Consider the following 9659-nt stretch of genomic DNA (forward strand, 5'->3'; position numbering starts at 1 on the left):
CTTCAAACCCGGGTCCCACAAGGATTCCTGCCCCCGCAGGAATTCTTCCATCTCCCATAAACTGCCACTGATCTCCCTTGATCTCATTCCTCCTCTGCTCAATACCCTTCCATGCTTCCCTGTCCTTGTGAACTCAAGCCCACACTCCTGGCGGAATTATCTCCATGCCCTGCACCTGCCACTTGGCCACCACCTGTGCCTTTCTTCCTCCTCGGAGCCCCCTCCTTGATACTTTGCTTGCTGACTCTGTGTCTGGAGTCCAGACCTCACTTTATTTCCCAAGAACCCAACGTAAGGCTAATTGACACTGACTGCTTGCTCCCTTGCTTAATGGAGATCCCCCCCTTTTCTCCACTCTTGAAATTCAGACTCTTACCGCATCCACAGTTCCCTGCCTCCCCACCAATCTCTCTCCCACCTGCCATAGTCCGACCTCCGTTCTCACCAAAACTGTTCCTGCTGAGCCCTCTTATTTGCCACTTGGTTCCTGCTCCTTCTGTTACATTTGACACATTTTTCCTGGACAACGTCTAAGGCCTGGGCACTTGGCTGGCTCAGTTGATGGAGAATGTGACTCTTGACCTCGGGCTTGTGGGTTCAAGTCCCACATTAGGGGACTTAAAAATAAAATCTTTAGTGGGGTGCCTGGGCGGCTCAGTCGGTCAAGCATCTGCCTTCAGTTCAGGTCATGATCCCAGGGTCCTGGGATGGAGTCTGGCATCTGGCTCCCTGCTCAGCGGGGAGCCTGCTTCCTCCTCTCTCTCTGCCTGCCTGTCTGCCTGCTTGTGATCTCTGTCTGTCAAATAAATAAATAAATAAATCTTTAAAAAAATTTAGTTCACACTCTAAACAAAAGGTCCATGGCTGAACTCTCAATTTCCAAGGGGAACACTTTATTTATTTATTTTTATTTTTTTTTAAAGACTTTTATTTATTTGACAGACAGAGATCACAAGTAGCAGAGACACAGGCAGAGAGAGAGAGAGAGCAGGGAAGCAGGCTCTCTGCTGAGCAGAGAGCCCGATGCGGGGCTCGATTCCAGGACCCTGAGATCATGACCTGAGCCGAAGGCAGAGGCTTAACCCACTGAGCTACCCAGGCATACTGAACACTTTATTGACATTGTAAAAAATCTAACAGAAACAGAAAGAAGGGAAATCTGTGTATAGGTGGGGGCTATTGTAAGCACTGAAGGAGATAAGACAGTTTCGTCAACTCAGGTACTTAAAACATCCAACCTCATTAGCTGGGGCAGCCCCGGGGAGATGGCCAGGTTGGCATCCTGATGGAGAAGCTTGGGCAGATCACCCTTCCTTCATGTGAGACTTCCAACTGACCATCCCCATTAGGGCTGTATTTATACGGCAAATGAAGGGGTCTAAAGTTAAACATTTGTTTACCTACTTAAACATTCGTTTGCCTAAGTGCAGTTTGAAGTCAGCTGCATTTCTGTGTAATCATGTTTTTACATATTCAAGGAGGCTGGGCTAGGTGTGTTTGCCTCCCCTCCCGGATTCCATTCTTGGGGGTCCAGCCCAGCCTGGAGCCAGAGGGGATACAGGGCACAATTTATAGCTCTAGGTGTCCAGGCCAGAAGGGTCACTTCTGCCCTGGAGGCCAGCTAATGTCAACAAATCAGGCTCTCAAGGTCACTTACACAGCAGGAGTCCTGTACTTGTGGGCCAGAGTGGTGGGTTATGCAGGAAAAATCACGGAAACCTCCAGCCATACACTACAGTGCACGAATCATAAATGTATACAATTCATTGAATTATCTCAGAATGAATACACCCTCATAACCTTCACCCAGGTCAAGAAAGAGAACAATCCTAGCATCCCAGAGACTCTCTTCGTGTTTTTCCCTAATTACCACCCATTCCTTCCTTCCCACAGAGAGCCACTATTTTGGCTTCTAACATAACCGATTATTTAGTTTGCTTTACAATCTTACCTAAATGGAGGGATGCCTGGGTGGCTTTGTCAGTTAGGTGTCTGTCTTTGGCTCAGGTCATGATCCCGGGGTCCTGGGCTCGAGCCCCACATCGGCTCCTTGATTAGCGGGGAGTCTGATTCTCCCTCTATCTGTTCTCGCCCCCCTGCTTGTGCGCGCACTCTCTCTCCGTCAGATAAATAAGATACTTAAAAAAGATAAAATTTTACCTAAATAGAACCATATGTGTTTCTTTGTGACTCACTTCCTCCACTGGGTGCTAACCTTGAGCACAAAACCATAGTTCATTTTCACTGCCATATGGAACTCGTATAAAGATCCCCACATACTTACCCATTCTATGGTTGATGGACATTCGGACTGTTTCCTGCTTGGGCTTATCGATCCTATCTTTCAGTGCGCATGTGCACATCATTTCTGTTGGGGTATGCTGTGGGGTTTCTAAGGGTAGAATGGCTAGATCACTGGGCTCGGCTTTAGTAGATGTTCCCAAATGTGCTGCAATTTCAATTCCCATGGTCATGACCATGGTGCTGGCTCCACTGCAATACTTGATCTTGTGAGAGTCTGTAACAAAGTCGTGTTAGCCATGCTAGAAGTGTTGTGGTGTCGGGTTGTGGTTTTATTTTGCATTTCCTGGATTATCAAGGAGGCTGAGTGCTTTTTGATAGATTTATTGGCCACTTGGATCTCTTGTTTTGATTTGTGATTTCAGTCATGTGCTTATTCAAGTTGCTTGCCAGTTTTTCTTTTGGTTTGTGTGAGGTTTTTTTGTATATTCTGGATACAAATCATTCATTGGTTACCAGTTTTGTGGTTTCTGCAGAATTGATCCATTTCGTGTAAACTGTGAAATTTGTGACTGTAGAATTGTTCATATTACTCTTGCATCCTTTTAATGGTTGTAGGGTTTGTGTTGATATATATCATTTTTCATTCTTGATATTAGTAATTTGGGGCTTCTCTGTTATGTTTGTCAACCTTGCTAGATGTTTATTAATTTTATTGATCTTCTCAAATAACCAGATTTTTGTTTCATTGACTTTCTCTTATGATCCTCTTCTCAATTTTATTAATTTTTATTCTTTATTGTTTCTCTCCTTCTGATTGATTTGTGTTTATTTTGGTCTTTGGTTTTTTGGGTTGGAGCTTAGATTATTGGTCTGAGACATTCTTATTTTTCTTTCTTTTTTTTTTTTTTTAAATATTTTAGGGTGCCTGGTTGGCTCAGTGGGTTAAAGCCTCTGCCTTCGGCTCAGATCATGATCCCAGGGTCCTGGGATTGAGCCCCATGTAGGGCTCTCTGCTCAGCGGGGAGCCTCCTTCCTCCTCTCTCTCTGCCTGTCTCTCTACCTATTGTGATCTCTGTCTGTCAAATGAATAAATAAAATCTTTTAAAAATATTTTATTTATTCATTTGACACAGAGAGAGAGAGAGAGAGAGAGAGAGCGTGCATGCACAAGCAGGGGGAGGGGCAGAGAGAGAGGAAGAAGCAGACTCCCCACTGAGCAGGGAACAAGACACCAGCTGGATCTAGGATCCTGAGATCATGACCTGAGCTGAAGGCAGAGGCTTACCCCACTGAGCCACCCAGGCACCCCAACTTTCCTATTTTTCTGAGGTAAGTATTTTAGTGCTATAAATATGCTCTCCATCACTGCTTTAGCTGCATCCCATGAGTTGATATGTTCAAGAAAAAAATTTTTTTTCTTGAGACTTCCTATTTGACCATGGGTTATTTAGAAGTAAGCTGTTTAATATCCATGTGACTGGAGGTTTTTCTCTTCTTTTTCTGTTGTTGATTTCTAGCTGATTCTGTTATGGTCAGAGAACACACTCTTGTATAATTTCAATTCTTTTCATTTTGTCCTGGTTTTGTACTATTACCCAATAATGCAAATACTTTGCATTATTACCCAATCTATGTTTTCTTTTGGTAAATGTTCCATGGGTTCTTGGAAAGAATGTGCATACTGCTATGTTGGGTGGAGTGGTCTATAAGTGGCAATCAGATCCCATTGATTTGTGGTGTTATTCAGTTCTTCTGTATATTTGCTTATATTCTCTATAGTAGTTCTATGAATTAACAAGAGTAAGGTTTTGAATTCCCTAACTATAATTGCAGATTTGTTTATTTTGCCTTTCAAGTCTTTTCTTTTAATGATTTTATTTATTTATTTATTTATTTATTTATTTATTTATTTATTTATAGCCCTCCAAGGTGGGGAGAGAGAGAGTAAGAATTTCAGGCAGACTCCTCACTGAGCTTGGAGCCCCCATGTAGGGCTCATGTTCACAACCTTGAGATCATGACCTGAGTGGAAATTAATAGTTGGACGTTTAACTGACTGAGCCACCCAGGTGTCCCTGGCCTTTCTGTTCTATTAGGTTTTATTTTGTGTATTTTGAATCCTACTGTTTGATGAATATGGATTTAGGATTGCAATGTCCCTCTGATAGAAAGATGCTTTTATCATCATGTAATGTCCTGCCTTGTTCTTAGTAATTTTTCTTTGCTCTGAAGTCTATTTAATTTGATATTAATGTAGTAACTTTTGGCTTCTTTTTTTTAAGATTTTATTTATTTATTTGACACAGAGAGAGAGATCACAAGTAGGCAGAGAGGCAGGCAGAGAGAGAGAGGGGGAAGCAGGTTCCCTGTTGATCAGAGAGCCCAATGTGGGGCTCAATCCCAGGACCCTGAGATCATGACCTAAGCTGAAGGCAGAGGCTTTAAACCACTGAGCCACCAAGGCACCCCTTTTTGGCTTCTTAAAGTTAATATTTTCACAACATGTCTTTTCCCATCCTTTTACCTTTATTCTGCCAATATTGTTGTATTTCAAGTGAGTTTTGGAAACAGTTTATACTTGAATTATGTTTTTTAAATTCCCTCCACCAATCTCTGTTTTTGATTATGTGTATTTGATAATTTACCTCCAAACTGGTTATTGATGCTTGGTCTCAAGTTTGACATTTTGTTATTCATTTTCCATTTGTTCCTTCTGCTTCTTATTCCTCTATCTTTTTGTTTTTACATTTCTGTGGGTTACTTGAGCATTTTTTAGAGTTCCATTTTGATTTCTATTCCTTTTGAGGGTATTCTTTTGGACAATTGTCTTGCCATTTGATCTAGGTATTACAATACGAATATGCAACATGTCAATCTAACATCAATATTTTACCACTTTGAAGTGCTGAAGCTTTACTTCTATGTACGTCCATTTACTTCCCTCACTTAAAAAAAATACAATTGTTTTAAGTATTTCCTCCATCTACATCGAGCATCACATCAGACCATGCCATAACTGTTTTGTTGTACTCAGAGATGGGTATGGAGAAATGAGTCTCTACCATCTTGTCTGGAACCAGAGGTCACCACTTCTTATTCTAGTAATTTATTTGTAGGTCCTTTTGGATTCTTTACATACATAACCACATTATTTACAGAGAATGAGTTTAACTCTTTCCTTTCTCATCTCTATGTCTTTTCTTTGGGCTTTCCAATACATGGAATAAAAGACATGATGGGGGGCATCCTGGTCTTACTCCTAAACACAAAGCAAAAGCTTTCAACATTTTGCTATTAAGGTATGATGCTTGCATAGGATTTTAGTAAGTACACATTATTGTCTTAAAGACGTTTTCTTCAATTTTTAGCTTCAACACAAATGGATGTATAGCTTTTTTTTAAATGATTTTATTTATTTGACAGAGACACACACAGCAAGAGAGGGAACAGAAGCAGGGGGAGTGGGAGAGGGAGAAGCAGGCTTCCCACCAAGCAGGGAACCCAATATCGGGCTCGATCCCAGGATCCTGGGATCATGACCTGAGCCGAAGGCAGACGCTTAGCAACTGAGCCACCCAGGCACCCCGATGTATAGCTTTATTAAATGATTCTTCTGCATCTAGCTCAGTGATGTTAATATCCATTGTTGATCATTAACTAATCATTATCTAATTACTGATCATCCCATTACATCGGAATTTCAGATAAATTAAGTTAATTTCCAGTGTAAGTATGTTCCATACAATCTGTTATAAAGTTGTATGCCACATGCAATTTATTTGCTAACTCTGGCAAACTGCCTACAGCCATTATTTCATTAGGGGCTTTGCAAAAATAGGAATTTCTAATTTATTGTCTTTTCTTCATTAATTAGCTACTATCAGAGGAAAATCTGTATACTTCTGTACTATGCAGAGAAACATTCCCACATTAATTCTTTGGGTACCCTGAGTTGCAGTTAATACAGAAAAAGCAACTTAAATGCTTCCATTTTCAGATTTAGATGGTTCTCTCTGAAGATAAACAAACATGGTGTGTATGTGTTTGATATTATGAATACATAGATTTTGAACATATTTGGTGTTTCAACCCATCGCTCTTCCACCATCATGGCATGACAAGATGTTCCAGGCTCATCTTTGTACATTTCCTGACCAGATCCAGAATCAGCCATTTCTCAAAGAGCCTGGATCCCTATTGATGTGATATGGGCCAGGGCGAACAGTCAAGAAAGATTCTTAAGATGTTTTCAGGGCAAAAGTTGCTTTTATTAAAGCAAGGGAACATGGCCCATGGGAAGGAAGAGCTGCATTAGGGTTGTGAGGAGTGACTGATTATATACTTTTAAGTTGGGAGGGTAGAAATAAAGGAAGTTTCCAAAAAAATAGTTATATGTTATAGAAGATTTACTTACAGGGGTGCCTGGTGGCTCAGTAGGTTAAGCCTCTGCCTTCAGCTCAGGTCATGATCTCAGGGTCCTTGGATCGAGCCCCACATTGGGCTCTCTGCTCAGCAGGGAGCCTGCTTCTCCCTCTCTCTCTGCCTGTCTCTTGCCCCCTTGTGATCTCTGTCTGTCAAATAAATAAATAAAAATCTTAAAAAAGAAAGAAGATTTACAGCATCCTGGAGGTCTTTCTATTGTGAAGCTAAGCCTCCTTTTTGTCTCTAGCAAAGCATCAACATTAACACAGTTGTGAACTCCTTGAAGATTGTCATACACTGCCTGTCTCAAGCACCAATTTGAGTGTTCATGTCAATTAGAAGCCCAGAAATAGTTCTGCGGTAATCCGGAATGCGTACACAGTGTTGATTTTATGACAGCATAGGATCTACCTTGTGCATACCATTCTATTTTATAAAACTGTCTTACACAATTGTGTTACTTCAGTATTTAATAGGGAAATGCTATTTCAAGATTTACAGCTCTGTGAACTTAGTAAGACCTTCCATGTACTGAGGGATATCCCCCAGTATTAAAGAGGGAGTAAAGATGGAAGCTAAGTGGTCATACCAATGAAACACAGAACATATCCATGGTTGTTTTAAACGTGGAAGGTTGGCTGGGTCGGTAATGGTTTTAATAATGCATCTGTGCATCCAAGCAATATCCAGAGTACAGCAGGCTATCCAGCATGGGGGAAGCCATGGCCCCAGGGTAGAGCTGCACAGCCATTGGGCCCCGTTAGGAACCAGCCATCTAACTCTAGGCCTCCTTGTCCAGTCAGTAGCAAACCAAAGAACTGAAGAACAATGATTTGCGAGCATATTTTTGATGGCAGCCATCATAACTGTAGTGTGCTATTCATGGCCCTGTGTTGTTCTAACCTATCACGAAATATAGCAGTATGGGTCTGTAAGGGCCTGCCCCTCCCAGAGGAACTAGCGTGTGGACCCCAGAAGTAGGGGTGGGGCAGGCCGGGTGGAGACGTCCAATTGGTGGGGTGTAGGTATATCCACTGGGTAAATTGGGATTCAATTGGCTACCTGTGTAGGGGCGGGGCTCAACCACCCCCATAAAGGTTGGTCTGCGAGGCTGGCAAGAGGGGAGAAGAAGGAGAGCTGTCAGAGGAAGAAGGAGCAGAAGGAGAGTCGGCAGGAGCAGAAGAAAGAGAGCTGTAACATTGGGGGCTCGTCTGAGATCAAACGACCAGAACTGAACCAGCATCAGAATTTTTAGGAAAAGCCTCCGGAGGTATTGGGATCTTATCTGTCTGTCTGGTTGGAGCTCCAGTGTATAGCCCACCAGGGAGAAGCTGGATGCAGCCATGCTCCCCAGGGCTGGAGTGGATGCAGGGATGCCCCATCCCTCTGCTGATAGATCGACAGGGGGTTTGAGTCCCCCTGGGCGGTCGGGGGGTTCAAGTCCCCCTAGGCGGTTGGGGGATAAAGAAAGCCCCCACCAGTGGCAGGTTCTGGGTAAGAATCACTGGGTCTGCAATTGTCTTTGCCTGGTTCTTTTGTTGTCTATTGTGTGGTTTGTTGTGTTTGTAGGGGACCAAGAAAGTCCCCACCAGCAGCAGGCTCTGGATGAGAATCGCTGGGTTTGCGGTTGTCTTTGCCTTGTTTTTTTGATGACTGTTGTGCTGTTTGTTGTATTTGGAAAAATGAGACAAACGGGGAGTAAGGGGCCTGTTGTGACACCCCTAGGTCTTGTTCTTGAACATTTCAAGGATTTTCAAGGTAAAGCCACCCAGTCAGGTGACAAGGTTTATCCAGGAAAACTAAAAACACTCTGCCAATTAGAGTGGCCCACTTTCTCCACAGGGTGGCCGCCGGAAGGAACGTTTGCCTTGACTCAGATTTATTCCACACTGGGTGAGGTCTTTGATCTACATCAAGACCAAATACCGTATATTGTGGCCTGGTGATATCTGATAGAAGAGCCGCCATCATGTCTCAAGTCCCACCTTCCCCCTGCTAATGAAACCATTTCTCTCCCTCTAAGGCAGGTCAGAGCACCAAAACCAGAACAGATAGATGAGGGGGATCCAGGGAAGAAGACCATTCTACCTCCATCAGATATAGAGGATGCAGAATTTCCCCCCTTTTATTTGTCCTCTAAATCTGACTCTCAGTCCCAAAATGCCTTTACCAGTCCACCTCATACATGGTCGGGGTCCACCTATGGGACCACCAAGCGGAGAGACAGCCCTGATCCTTCCCCTTTCCTCTATCCCCCTCAGCCTTCCTTTACCCCACCGGTACTGTCCGTGCTGATGCTGCCTCTTCGTGAGGTTGTTCTACCAGATGGAAGAGGGCGGCCCTACCTATATCCCTTTCTCCTCTTCTGATATCTATAACTGGAAGACCCAACACAAATCCTTTTCTGGCCACCCTCAGGATTTTTTTTTAAAAGATTTTATTTATTTATTTGAGAGAGAGACAGTGAGAGAGAGCACGAGCGAGGAGAAGGTCAGAGAGAGAAGCAGACTCCCCGCGTAGCTGGGAGCCCAATGCGGGACTCGATCCCGGGACTCCAGGATCATGACCTGAGCCGAAGGCAGTCGTCCAACCAACTGAGCCACCCAGGCGTCCCCCACCCTCAGGATTTAATTAGCCTCTTGGAGACTGTCTTTCTTACTCATCAACCTACCTGGGTAGATGTTCAACAGCTTCTTATGGCTCTCTTTAACGGGGAAGAACGGGGTCGCATCATGCGAGAAACCCATAAGGTGATAAGTGAGAGACTTGGCAGGGACCTCAATCTCTGCCGAATGGAGGACTACTGCCTGAGGAAGCCCCCCGACTGGGATCCAAACTCTGATGAAGGTAAGGAGAGCTTATGTTTCTACCGCCAGGCTCTACTGGGAGGCCTCCATGCAGCTGCAAGGAGACCCATAAATTTATCCAAAATCAGTACGGTGACTCAAGGTAAGAATGAGTCTCCAGGAGCTTTCCTAGAAAGGCTAATTGAA

This window comes from Enhydra lutris, unplaced genomic scaffold (assembly GCF_002288905.1).
Source record: "Enhydra lutris kenyoni isolate GAN:26980312 unplaced genomic scaffold, ASM228890v2 scaffoldscaffold85, whole genome shotgun sequence".
Taxonomy (NCBI): domain Eukaryota; kingdom Metazoa; phylum Chordata; class Mammalia; order Carnivora; family Mustelidae; genus Enhydra; species Enhydra lutris.